Below are 12,788 nucleotides of genomic sequence, written 5' to 3'. Positions count from 1 at the left end.
CTGAGTAAAATGGTAAATTTCTCTTCAACCAGGATCGTTTATTCTTGGCAACCGGACTATGGAGGACCATGAGACCTCAGGGTCCTTGTTACCTAGGAAGACTTTTCTTCAAAGGCTAGCTTGTTTTTGCTATCCTCTCTCTGCAAGGGGCCTCTTCACCTCTCTTCCTAAGTGGATTCTTCTCCACCCTCCTACCCCTCACCCTTTGTGAGCCAGGTGCTAGTGTTAATACTTAGCAAAGAAAAACAAAATTGCTCTTTAGCAGCCTCAAATAAATAATACCTTAGGGGAAATACCTGTATCTATGAATAGTTGTTTATAAACCATGAATCACAAGGTCTCAGGGGTTATGTAGCAATTTGAGAGACAGGCTGGATGGGGCATGTTTTGACTATTCCACCACCTACAAGCCTTGAGCATTTCTGAAATCTCCTCACGGTAGTATGCCATATATGCTACATAAACACTCAGGTCGTGTCTACAAGACATCAAAATAGCCATCTAACTTGAGTAAATCAATTCTTTTTAAAGCATATCCATTTAGGATGAGAGAAGTAGTCGTTTTACATCATGTAAAAGGTAAAACAAGCATATATTTAAAATATACATCTTAATTCTCTACCTGATTATATTACAGATGAATTGACACCATAATAATATGATTCAAATGATTACTGCTCTGAACATGTGAGGGGATTACTGCCTCAGAGGGGGAGGAAATCGATATTTTCTAAGCATCTGTCGAGTGCTTTATAAACATAATTTCATTTAATCACTTAATACTGCTATGAGGTGGGTACCACATAACTCCATTTTACAGATGAGGAACTTATGGTTGAGAGAGGTTAGGTAAATTTTCTGAGGTCACACAAGTAGCATGTAATTGAGCTGGAGTTTGACCTTAAGTCTGTGTGTCTACAAAGCCAGTGCCCTTTCCTTCACACCTCTGCCAGAGACCCCCAGAGTCATCAGGAACGCAGAAGATGAGCCAGGGCAATGCACGAAGGCCTTACTCCATAAACCATAACAAACTGATGCATGTAGGTTGTTAGTCCCACACAGCTTCAGGAAAGGAAACGCCTCAGCTGTGTAGAAACGCCCATCAAACAACCCTTAACCAAAACACAGTGTTAATCAGAATCTTGACTTCACAAATACAACAAGCAGTTCGTTAGCTATCACCCTGAGAACTGACAAAGTTCCCTACATTTGATATTATTAGGTTACCTCTTAACTGATTTTTTATATAGTTACTTAATTTGATTTCTTTTCTGTTTGTTTTAAAGTTATACATGCACATAGTTTAAAGAATCCAATTTAGCTTGTTATGAAATAGTAGTCCCTCCTGCCTCCCTGCACGCACTGCCTCCCCCCCTCCCTGCCCCACACCTTTCTCCCTACTCCAAAGGCAACAACCATATTCAACGTTTTTAGCTATTTTGTTTTGTTTGTTTGATTAATTCATTGATAAATGTTTTTGGTGTTTACTTCCACAACTCTTAGTATGCTACATTTGCTTATATTGCTAATCTGATTTTTCAAGTGTAGGCATTTTACGACTTCTCACTTTGGAATATAAGGATGCAGCTTTCTTTCACCATCCTCCTCATCACATGCATCTCCTCTTCTCATCTCTTCATCCACTCAATCTCATTATATAATAATTTAGGTTAGATTAATACTTACTGTTTATATTAGGCATATAAATGTTATCTATAGCTAAGTTCTGTCATATAATACTATAACTCTTCTTTGTGGCTCACACTTTTGTTTCCAAGGAGTTTGTTTTTGTTTGTTTTGTCAAATGCACTGTTTGTCCATGTATTGTCGCTAATTTAACCCCAAACTCTCCTCCAACATTTTTTCTTAAAATGTTCAAACACATCAGGATTTGTTCATTTTCATCTTCTTAAAGAAGTCTCTCCTTTCATCTTGTAATGTACATCGACCCAGGTGGATGGTCCTGGATACCAGGTGCACACTTGCCATCCAGGCTCCCCCTCCCCTACCTCCCAGGAACTCCCTCTGCCTGTATCCTATATCCATTGTCTTCCTCTATCTTGCTAATTCCCTCCTTTTGGTGGAGCACATCCTAGAGTACCTTCTGAGAAGGGGTGTTTGAGAGGTAAAAAAATATTTGAGACCTTACATGATTGAAATTCAACTTACTTTCTATGTTTCATATTCCCAAATTTCCAACCTTCAATTATTTTCTATATTCTCTGAATCTCATACAATTTGTTATAAATCGCTTAAACTAGTAGGCCCATGGCTGAATAGAGTATTTCAGCTAACAGTCTGAAGGATGGAATACAAGAATTACTTTGTGATTAATGAATTTGGTGCTCTAAACACCTTCGTGCCACAGTTGCATATTACAATTATTGTACATTTGTTTTTCCCATCTACACGCTTCTGTTTAGGATTAACAATCCTCAATTTTGTCAAGGTCATTTTGAATTCCATTCTTTAATTCTAAAGAGCTCATAATCCTATATCAGCCATAAACTCAGCTTCACAAATATCCTCCAAATTACTAATAAAGCACACAAACTATTACTAGACCCTCAGACTTACTGCCATCTCTTCTAATGGGCAATTCAAAATTATTCCACACCATTAAACAATATGACATATGACATAATTGTTTCTTATTAAAGAAAGAATACTTTGATGGTTGAATTTCAAGATCCAAGCTCTCTGGGATTTATCCTGGTTTTTTTGTAAGGGTGTTCAGCTTCTACTTTTCAAAGGCAATCTCATTCCTTCTTTAAAAAATTAGGTAGTACATAATTCTTTTTCCAGACCTCAAGCATCCATTCCGTTAATACTAAACAGATATAATTAAAGAGGCAGCAAGACATAGTGAAAGAGCAGTTGCTTGAAGTATGAGAAGACTAATACTACGAATGCTTACCTGTGATCCAATATCTGTTGGCTGTACTAATAGTCCAATACTTATTAACCCATCAAATGTGTGTTGAGCACCTTTTATGTTCCAGGTACAGTACTAGGCACTGGGGCTACAAAGTAAAAAGGATAGACATGACAAAGTCCCAGACCTCGTTAAACAGGACACCAAATACTGAGCAAGTAAGAGCAAGTTGACTATGACTAACCTCTATGAGACTGTTTCTTCATGAGTAAAATAAAGAAAATAATATCACATCATTGGTTCAAATAAGGTAATATAATCGAATAACTTTATAAGCTCTCTTTTTCCCAGATGAACAACAAGCATCTTCTACTAGCTTTGATTTTCCCAGGGCAGGGAACATATCTGACTCATCTGTGTAACCTCAGCAAGTAGGCAGTGCTCATCAAGTTAGTAGGAACTCACCGCGTGTATACTGAGCAAGTGCAGCTCCAAAATAAGGTGGATCTATATTCTCACATCACACAATTAAAAGTCTTCTCATTTTCTCACCAAGATTATCCACCCATTCGTGAATTAATGAACCTTAGGCAGTATAAAAGCATGAAGTAATACTATAGCACAATGTTTCCATTCAGCATGTATTCAGCATGTTTGAATAACTGAAATGTTCTAAAATTTGTATTTTCATCTATTCCTTTTCATATAGCAAGCAATTGTCCCTAAAATAATTTCTGGGGTCAGATCACAATTTTTGGAGTGTTTGACAAAATTATTTGAGATTTTAAAAGCACCCACATAGGACAACCAAAATAAGTCAATTACTTTAAAATTGTAAAATAAGATGTAAAAAAAGGAAATCGAATTAACTCCCAGCAAAGTTTCAGCCCACAGAAAAATTGTCCCACAATGCTAAAACACATTCAAATAAGTATATGGAAATGTCAATTGACCTGCTTCCCGACAAGTCTACAGGATTAATGAATTTTAATCTTTGGACACTAAAATTAGAATAGCAGACAGAGAGTTTTATCATGGAAGGTCATTGTGTTTGTTTTATTCCCTCAGAGCACCTAAGAAATAAACTGTAATTTCTGTACTCCTGGAACCACTGAGCAGAAGGGCTGGAAGGGGGTCTAGGATTTGTCATGTTCAGCCTTCTTATTTTTCAAAGGAGGAAAAAACAGAGGGCCAGAGAGGTGAAATGATTTGCCTGTTGCAAAGCAGGGACTAGAACCAAAGACCTCTCTTCTCTGGGACAGGAAGAAGCAGCAGCCTGCTGAAAACATTGCCTGGTATCTCGGGAATTTGCTTGTCTGCTGTGCGGAGATAGTCTGACCCTGGAGCACGTAATTCCAAAACAGTTACACATACATTCCAGCTAAAGGTGCATCTTCATTTGAATTGAAAAAGAATGGCAGACCAACACCTCTAGTTTTGGGCTTGTTTCATATTTTTGGCTTTCAGGAATAGAAAAATAAAATTCTTTATCTCATATTATAAAAGCTCTACTCCGTAATGCAAGTGAACAGAAGGCCCTCCGGAGAGCCTCCTCCAACCACGGCAGCGGTTCCCACCACCAGGCTCATTAAATGGTACACCCTAAGCCCTGCACTGGTCCAGTGCTTCCCTCGCACGGCAAGAAACCACCTCTTTCCCACTTCCTTCCCCACTCAAGAGCCTTTCTCCTTAAATTCATCTGTAAGAGGTCCAGCCCCTCTCTCTTGGCCTCTCCCTTCCACCACTGTAAGATCTCACAATAAAATAAAAACCCACAAAGCAGTTCCTCTTCACAAGTTTGGGAACATCTAACCTGTGGTTCATAAAGTATAAAATGGAGTAATAGGAGAGAACATGGACCTGGGGAATACCCGGGTCCAGTTCAAATGTGGCTCTGATTCTGAACTCCTGAGGAAGTCCTCAGTGGCTCTGAGGCTCAATTTCTTCATCTCTAAATAGGTGATGATAGTGCTTATCCAATAGGGTTGTTGTAGAAATTAAATGAAGATCATTTAAATGTCTACCACACTGCCTGGCACATATTTAAACACTCATTCTTTTCCATCTCTCTCTGCTGCTCTTTTTTTTTTTCTGTTTTCTAGGAACCTAGCTGAATATGTAACTATTTTCATTCATTATACAAAAATTTCTAAATAATTTAAAAATCATCATTTTCTGATGGCAATGTTTAGTTAGCACAAATAATCTATCAATCACGTGGATTTTGGGTAGTGATATATTTTTAAAAGAACAATAATTTAGAAGCTAGAGAATATCATTTCATTTAAATTGACACATCTTATAGAATAGTTAATGTCCTTAAGGAGATTTTATTCTAATATGTGAGCTATATGACAAGGCTATTGTAGCTAACTTCCTTAAGTATTACTTATGAAGTATTTTCTTTATTTTATATATATGGAAAATACAATTTTTTTCAAAAATATTACCTATTTCTTCTTCAGTTTATATATATCATAGTAATTATGGGATTAATTATCCCAAAATTGAGCATCTTTTCAAACAGATTGGTTTTGTCATCACTTGCCATATGTAGTCTGAATGTTGGTCAGTAACTGATGAAATTATATGCAGTTTGATGAATTTAAATAAAAGTAGTGAGTTTATGGTTCAGAATGAATATTTGATTATATATTTTGAGAAAGTACTATTCCCATTTAAGAGGCAATATTTTGCCCTTTGTGACAAAATCTCATGCTTTTTTACCTAAGTTGTATAATATAAACATTTTCATCTATGGTTCTATGGGTTTCTTGGGATCAAAGTGGTTAAATACTTAGAGCCAACTCAGTCACTCTAAATTTGTTTCCCAAGTTAGATGAATAATAATAATACCTTACATTTATAATAATACCTTTGTTTTAAAGCGTTCATATGTGTTGGACTACTCTATTATTAATTCTGAAGCATTCCTGTAGACTTAGTAGAGGGCAACTATTAAACACAGTTTACCAAATGGGAGCCACAGCCATGGACTGAGTGACTTGCCCAAGGTCACACAGATATAGGGTTATGACGTATGGCAAGAGTTTTACAACTATAAAGTGTTACACAAATACAAGAGATGTCCAGAGATATAAAGATCTGTGATGAGTTCTTACAGTTATTGACTTCACACACACACACACACACACACACACACACACACACACACACACACTGGGGGTGCCAAAAAAAATGTATACAAGTGGACACTTTGGTCAACGTTGCTCAAGCACTAGTTTGCCGTAATCAGAAGAGTCTGGACGCTGATGGTACCCACTTTAAGCACCGCTTGTAATTGCAGAAGTCAAACGTGACTTGTATTCATCTTTTGTTATCAGTATATACTATTACAATTTTAATAGTTTTTTCCTTTCTTAAAATGTGGATCCTTTTTTTGGGGTACCCTCTGTATATATATAAAATTTTATTTGAGTGAAACAGAAGATAAACCTGGATACAAGATCTTGACAGACTGAGATAAATGTTTATTGACTTCTATTCTTGATAGTTTTTCCCTTGACTTTCTGGCCAAAACTAGAATAACACTTGCCACCAAAAAAATCTCATGGATGATAGTGAGGAATAAGGAATAGTTTGAAAGTATACAGAATTCCTTGGAAATATGGTGTCATGTTATTTTTATAGACATTAATAGTGACCCTGCTATTGAAATAGCCTCCACGACTCATTTATTTTTTATTTTTTAAAGACTAAAACAATTAAGTTTGGGATTCTGACCAAACTCTAATTTCGGGATTAACTTTCAGTACTTCTGAATCTCTCTTGTTCATCTACTCAATTTCCTACTTGGCTGAAGAATTATTGAACAATCCTGCAGTGTGTTTTAAGTACTTGCTACACTATGCTCTCTACACAGCTACAGAATATCAGCAAAACTTGTGTATTTTTCTCCCTTAGTCTCAGAGCTGTTTCAGAGTATAATGATCTGCTTCAGAGGGGTCTGAAGGCTTCTAATGAAAGGTGTTTAGGACATGCCAAATACCACGGTTGCTATGAAAATTATCAACCAACTAAAAACATTAGCTATTTCATGCCAAAAAAAGTGTTTTAACAATGATTCATTTTTGGTCATTAGCTGATTATTCTGAGTTCTCATTATCTTGAAGCTATATTGCCCACAAGAAAACATGTTTTCAAATTTGGCTGCTTTTATGCAGTAGTTCCATCTCTCATGTACCAACCATAAATTCTTTGCCTTTGGGACTGCAAATGCTTCAGGATGTAATGGAAAGTTAGTATCACATGGCAAGACATTTGTTCCCATTGCAGAGTGAGGCCAGCTCTGAAATTCAAACCCTAATGAGAACAAGTATGTAAATGAGAGCAGCCAAACCAAACAGTTGAAGAAAACAAAGCCCAAGGAGTCTATAAAAGACATTTTTTAGCAGAGGTATTCATTAACCCAGAGCACTTAGACTCTGTGGATTCAAAATTGAGCTTTTCCCCCCACCAGTAGTTTGTTACTATAGTGACATATCTATAGGCCTACGGTTAAAACTAAATGATAAGATGTTTTTATCCCTAGAAGTGGCTTTATTTTTAAATTTTTTCTATGTAAAAAAATGTTATTTAAACCAGGCTATTATACCAAATAAATATGGTTCAATGAACCTTGAATTAAATATGATTAAGAATGGCTTGTGACAGCAATGTGTATCTTGATCAAAATTTCAACCTTATGCATTCTGCAGAATACTAAAGTGCTGTATTCTTAGAATATTAAAGATGCTTTCTACAGAATACTTCTGCAGGTGATCCAATATAGAGCTTGCATATTTTCTGAAATTTCTGCAAAGAATAAAATTGCTTCAAAAAAAGGTTTTAAAATTTTTTTGTCTAATAATTAAAATCATTTCTTTTTTGTTGTCATCTTAAAGATACATGTTTATAAAACTACCTAGATTTGCAGGGAATTTTCCACTGTACCAATGTTTCATAATTTTGAGCATGTTTATTACCTTACTTTCATAATGTTGAATGAAAATGTTGTAGAATCTTGTAAAAATGGAAAATTCATTTATTTATACCAATATTTATTCACAATTTAATATGTGCCAGGCTCTACTACAGACCATGGGAATACAAGAATGAACAAGACAGATGAAAGCCTTTGCCCTCCTTGGAACAATCTATTTTAGTGTGGGAAGATAGACAACTAATAAAATAAATAAATAACATAGTAATATATTAGAAGGTAATGAGTGCTACAGGGGGAAATAAAGCAGAAAATAGGGATGGGAGTGGGAGAGGCTTGTAGTTTTAAATAGAATAGTTAGGGTAGATCTCAGTGAAAAGGTGAAATTTGAGCAAAGGCTTGAAGGCATGCGAATATTTCAGAGAATAAGCAGAAGGTACAGTTAAGTGCAAAGGTCCTGAGGCAGGAGGGTAATTTGCAGGGATCAGGCAATAACCAGCAAATATGAGTATTATCAAAGCTGAAGTAAAAACATTCTGTGGACCCATTTATATGTTGGCTGCTGCATGCAAAACCAAGACTCCAAACTTGCCTTTTGATAGTCTAACTAGGGGTCGGCAAACTTTTGAGACGAAAGAGCCAATTCTGTCCCTCACAGCAATTTAAAAATTATTCAAGAGTCATAAAACAAATGAAATAACCATTATGTGAATAATATCCTTTGAAAATTTTATAAATAAAACTATGGTAGTTTCATTTTCATTTTCAATTTTACTTCAGAGCCACATATATGTACCCAAGAGCCTCATGTGGCTCGCGAGCCGCAGTTTGCAGACCCCTGGTCTAGATCCATAAAATTTTAAAACCCAAAATAGTCATCTTCTCAGTCAACTCCCTTATTTTATAAAGAATATGAGGCCCAGAGAGATTATGACCTGTTCAAGGGCCATAACAAGCTGCAGAGCCTACAACAGAACAAAGGTTTCCTGACACCCCATTTTCTTTCAACTTTATTTCTCATATTTTATTTTTCTGCCTTTTTCATTCCTTTTTAATTTCATAAATTAACCTTAAAGTATCTTTGCATTAATTTGATTCAGCTGAAAAAGCACTACTGTTTCCTAATATAATTTTTTGATGGCATTCAAATATATACTCTTTCTGCTGGGTGATTTATCTTTCTTTGGATAACAATTATGAAGTATCATCTATGACATAACTAAAATTGTGGTCTTCATTATTGTTATACCTTTACTTTTGGTTTACATCAGCGGTTCTCAACCTGTGGGTCGCGACCCCTTTGGGGGTCAAATGATCCTTTCACAGGGGTCGCCTAAGACCATAGGAAAACAAAAAGATATTTACATCATGATTCATAACAGTAGCAAAATTACAGTTATAGAGTAGCAATGAAAATAATTTTATGGTTGGGGGTCACCACAACATGAGGAACTATATTCAGGGGTCGTGGCATTAGGAAGGTTGAGAACCGCTGGTTTACGTGATATGTATGGGTACATTTTTTTTTACATAAAAGTAATATATTCAGATAAAAAATGGTATGTGATCATTGTAGAAAATTTGGAAAATATTTTTAAAAACCAAAAAAAAAAAAAAAGCCTGTAATCTCATCACCTGGAGATAGCCATTATTTAAATTCTGATGTATTTTCCCCAAAATTCTTTTCTTATGCATACAGATAATTTTTTTTCAAAGATGAAATACAATTTTGTTTAATTTTTTTACTTGATATTCTATCATATTTATTAGTTTTTAAATATCATCAAATGATGACAAACGTTCATCTTCAAAATGGTTTTGAGTTTTGCAAATAGAAGTCAACTATAAATAAAGTTCATTGATAAAGGTGAGTTATAAAGTTTGGGTAATATTTTTCAAACCATTACAAGGTGCTATTATAAACCAATAATGATCAATCTTCATAAGCTTCATAATGAAGTTGTAACATAATTTAAAAGTTTTAGAATGATAGTTAACAAAAATGCAATACTAGAACATGTATACCTGTCTAAAACAAAGGCAACCCACCAACAGCAAAACGTATGGCCTTGCTTCCTACCTCTTCCATAAAGTTCCCTCCGCTGTGGCTCTTTTAAGACTAACTGAATGCTTCAAAGTATCCCTAGGTTTATCTATGTATATTTTTATCTCATTGGAAAAATGAGGCTCAGGCTGAGCCTAAAATTAGCTCTACTTGTTAAAGAGTTCTTGTCAGGTGGTTCTATCACACTTATCTAATAATTACACTCAAATAAAATGGTTTCCTTTTTCACAGTTGCTCAGAGTTGTTGTTTTTTAAGTGGGGCATTTCAAATTCTTCTTGAGTAGTCAAAATCACTGCCATTAAGTTTCTTAGGGTTTCACTGAGAAAAAGATTTCTCTCTTACAGGTATTTAATTAGTTGTTTTGCTACAAAGTTATTAAATTTCTGTATAAGAAATGTTATGGAGAGTGTTCAATATTTCTACCATTTTGGTATGATACAATATGATAGCCCTATAAACACCTGTCTAAACATAATACACAACATATTCATGTGAGAGGTTAAGAAAATAAAAAAGTTTCTTTATAAATGTAAATCAAATGATGTTAATCCTCTGCTTATAACCCTCCTATGGCTTCCCATTACATCTAAAATACAAGTTCCTTCACTTGGCCAGCAAGGTCCATAAGATCTGGCCCCTGATCCCTCCAGACACCATCTTAAATGCCCTACTCCCTCTCAGGTGCCCCCAGCGCCCTCCGTACCACACACTAGTTTCTACCAAAGGACCATTGTCAGCACCTATCCCTCTTCCTTAAATACTGGCTACTGACTATGAGCTTGATCTTGGCTCAAAGAGCCTTTCCTCAGGCCCACCTGCCAGACACCTAAGAGGCCCTTGCCCCCACCTTCCACTGTTGTTTCTTCTTAACACTTATGGATATTTGAAATAATCACATTTAGTTATTTCTTTGGTATCTTTACCCTATTAAAACACAAGACCTGTTAGAACAAGGGCTTTCCTTTTCTTGTCTAGTTCATAACTGTTTTCCCCAAGTCTAGCAAAAAGGCCCATACAGAGGAGGCTTCTAAATACATGTTGAATAAATAAATAAGCAGATTGATGTTACCAGTAATTATTTTTCTTATGCCACAATATTTCAAATGAAATATTAATAAGAAAATGTTTTTAAAACAGTAGTTAAGCTTCAGGAAATTCAGTGGCGAATACTTAACTAATGTGAATGAATCATCACCATATAATTTATCTTTCTTGAAAACATGCATTTTTGTAGATAGACTAATTTTTTTTCCTTAGGGGGTAGAACCATTGTATTAATAGAGTGCCTATAAAACAAGTAGGAATGTAACACATATAAACTTAAAATATAGAATTAGATCAGTTGTTGAATAAACAATATTCAGATACAAAAAAGATTCATATCAAAATTCAGGGAGAAAAATGGGGTGAAGATGGAGAAAATACTGTAATTATTTGAAGATGAAAATATATTTGTATTTAGTTGATTTAGTTTAAAAATAGGCAAGTGCCACAAAATGGGTGTCATAGTAATGCTGTTCCGATTATTCATTTGGGATTTGATGGCCACAACTGAACAACCCTATGGTTAATATTTCACCATGATTTTGATTTCCCATTTCCCCCCTATTTCTTTACTGCTTACTCGCTTCCCTCTTTTCCAAAGATCCCAGGTTACAGATGGGGGAAGGGAGTACTAATTTGCAGAAAAGCAGCTTATTACATGGCCATTTTAAGAAACACCCAAATCCTTGTGCAAACATGGATCATGGGTTGAGCTTTTAATGAGTATGAATGCTGTCAAACTAGGATTTCAAGTATTCTAAATTAAATGCTAAAAGTGTTTTGTTTCCAGTGACTAAAGAGCTAGTTATTTTGGAATTAAAACATAACTGAATAAAAAGTAGTCAAGATTCTATCTGTGCCTGTCAACTTTTGGTTCCTATGAATTAAAAGTAGTCCAATCAGCCAGGCTAGGATGACCTTCAGATGATCAATCAAGAACACTTAGACCATCCTTCATGTCAAAATAAGTTTATACAAGTTTCTACATTCAAACACACTTTTAAAAAAACTCTATAAGCTGATAATTGTAACATTCAGAAGGAACTATAACCTAGTAGTCTAGAAATTGGCTATGTCTTTCAATGTTCTTTTGTGTTAAAGTTACAACTTAAAATTACAGGTATATTACCTACCACTTAGATACAAAATCACACCTGCGCACACACCAAATTCATATACACAGGAAAGACAAAATAGATGGTGATGATTCACCTTCCCAAAGGACAAGCCACTAAATGTCTCTAAATAACTACTTCATCTACGACAGGATATGGCTTCTTCATAAAATCATGTACGCTTGGAAGCTGTTCTCTCTTTTAATTAACGAATGGCATTGAAAATATTACTGCCAATTGTATCACATTGAGTTGCGCTCTTCCTTCCAAAGATGCAGCATGTGTTATCTTTTCCCATCCCCTCTTTCAGTGGGATTGGTAGTTTAAGACTTCATGACCACAGTTTTGCTTCATTTTAGTAAGAGCAAACTGAGCAATTAACAGACTTCTCAGCAGTCACAAAACAAGGTTATAGCAAAACTAGAGCGTACTCTTGATCTAAAGTTTTCTCCAGTTAGGCAATGTAGATTTCTTTAGTTTTATCCTGGGTGGTCATATATCATATATATACCAGTGGTGCCAAAAAAATGTATACAAGTGGACAGACACCTTGGTCAATGTTGCTCAAGCAGTAGTTCGCCATAATCAGAAGTGTCTGGATGCTGATGGTAACCGCTTTGAGCACCTCTTGTAATTGCAGAAGTAAAACGTGACTTGTATTCATCTTTTGTTATCGGTATATATTATTACAATTTTAATACAGTTTTCCTTTCTTAAAATGTGTATACATTTTTTGGTACCCTCTG

At 35.3% G+C, this 12,788-nt stretch overlaps 1 long non-coding RNA gene across 1 annotated transcript; it reads right to left on the bottom strand.

Annotated features, from left to right (window-relative positions):
• Positions 1–700: 700 nt before the first annotated feature.
• LOC109392696 (uncharacterized) lies at positions 701–10,280 on the bottom strand. The gene is made up of 3 exons (XR_002126111.1): positions 9,898–10,280; positions 2,918–3,023; positions 701–1,112 (listed from the first exon to the last, which is right to left on the bottom strand). It is a non-coding gene; the product is annotated as an uncharacterized LOC109392696 (long non-coding RNA).
• Between the last annotated feature and the right edge of the window lie 2,508 nt (positions 10,281–12,788).

The sequence above is a fragment of the Hipposideros armiger genome, unplaced genomic scaffold (assembly GCF_001890085.2).
Source record: "Hipposideros armiger isolate ML-2016 unplaced genomic scaffold, ASM189008v1 scaffold_344, whole genome shotgun sequence".
Taxonomy (NCBI): Eukaryota; Metazoa; Chordata; class Mammalia; order Chiroptera; family Hipposideridae; genus Hipposideros; species Hipposideros armiger.
This window is presented reverse-complemented; position numbering and strand designations above follow the sequence as displayed.